A 1,550-nucleotide genomic window follows, 5' to 3' on the forward strand; every position below is an offset into this window, starting at 1 on the left:
GCGGGTACCAGCCTGCCCGAGCCAGGGACAGGAGCTCTCTCCCGCCGGTCTTTCGGCAGAGGGAGGGTCCCTCTCTGCGAGGAGCCTTGTTTCTCTGAGGGGTTTCATCCCCCCACCCCCCAAATCTCTGGGTTGCAGGCAGATTTCTCAAAGTACAACTCAGTTGGCAAGAAACAGGGTTAAACTCGAAACGAGAAGACAACGGACTCACGATCCCCACCGTGTGTCGAGGGGCCCATACCGGCTCCGAGGAAGCCAAGCGTCGGTCCTTGCCACGTTTCCAGCTCTCGGGGACGCAGAGGACCTCCCAGCCACAGTCTGCAAGTGCCTCATGGTCCCCAGGGGACAGACAACAAGATTTCCCCCCCTTCGTTTCCAACACAGAGGCTTTTCCATCTGTGCGCACCGCTGAACCACTCCTGCCAGCCACTACTTAGCCCTGGCAGTGCTATGGCTGCCCTCTGCCCCGTGGAGAGCCGCCAGCGATACAGTGTTTTCCAAATACTTCCGTGAGAGAGGAGAGAGGGCACATATGCCATTCAAAGGACTCAGTTTTTCCACATCAAGTCGGTCAGACGGGGCTGCAGCTCTCTCAAGCAAGGAAAGGGAGTTTCCAATACCACTTTCCTCCTAACTACTGAAAAATAGCAGCAACCTAAAGCACGGGTAATGACCACGAGGTGCTGCAGTGGGTGCTGAGCCAGGACAGACCATGCTGCTTCGAGGTGGCTCTGTCCCATGGACCAGCCGCAGAGGGAACGGTGACTTACAGTGACTGTCCACACAAACAAGAGACCCTGCACGGGATAAAGCAGAGCCCGTCTCTCCTTGAAGGCATCACCACCGGCAGCAAGCGGCCCGAGGACCGTGTGGTACCTCTGGGTTGAAGGGTGCTCCCAAGAAGGCTCCCTGCTGCTCGACATGCTGATATTTAACCTTCTGGGTGCGGGACAAAGCCAACAGCCTCCTGGGTGCCAAGGGGGCAAAGTCAATGCCTGGCCTAGACAAAGCCACCGAGAGCAGAGATGCCGATCCGCAAGGATACTGGCAGTGCCACATCTCAACAGGCAGAAACCTAGGGACTCAGGAAGAACCGTTAGGAGCCTAAAAGGAACATAATCCATTTGGTACCTAAGGCAAATTAGGAACAACAGTGAGGTACTGGCAGCCAGCGATCAAACCAGGGTACGATGCTACCGGATCGTGCTGAGCCTGCCCCCGGCTATGCCAAGGGCTGAGGTCCCTTGTCTCTCTGTGATGGCTAGGAAAAATACCCGGCACACCCTCCGCTTTGCTTTCCAACAGGGGTGGAAGGGAAGGTGAGGGGAGCCTCAGCTCCAGCCTCCGGTGCCGAGCAGCACCGAGCCGAGGTGTCAGGATGGCCGTCACCCCGTCACACAGACCCATGGCCACAAAGAAAGACGCTGGGTGACAAGCCATCCCCGGCACGTACACCAAAGCACTTCTCAAATCCATCCGCACCTCTCCTTCCTCCCAATCCAGCGCCATACCCGCTAGGGTAAGCCGCCTAAATCGGCTCCCGCTTGTCA

This window comes from Fulmarus glacialis, unplaced genomic scaffold, assembly GCF_000690835.1.
Source record: "Fulmarus glacialis isolate BGI_N327 unplaced genomic scaffold, ASM69083v1 scaffold21189, whole genome shotgun sequence".
Lineage (NCBI taxonomy): Eukaryota > Metazoa > Chordata > Aves > Procellariiformes > Procellariidae > Fulmarus > Fulmarus glacialis.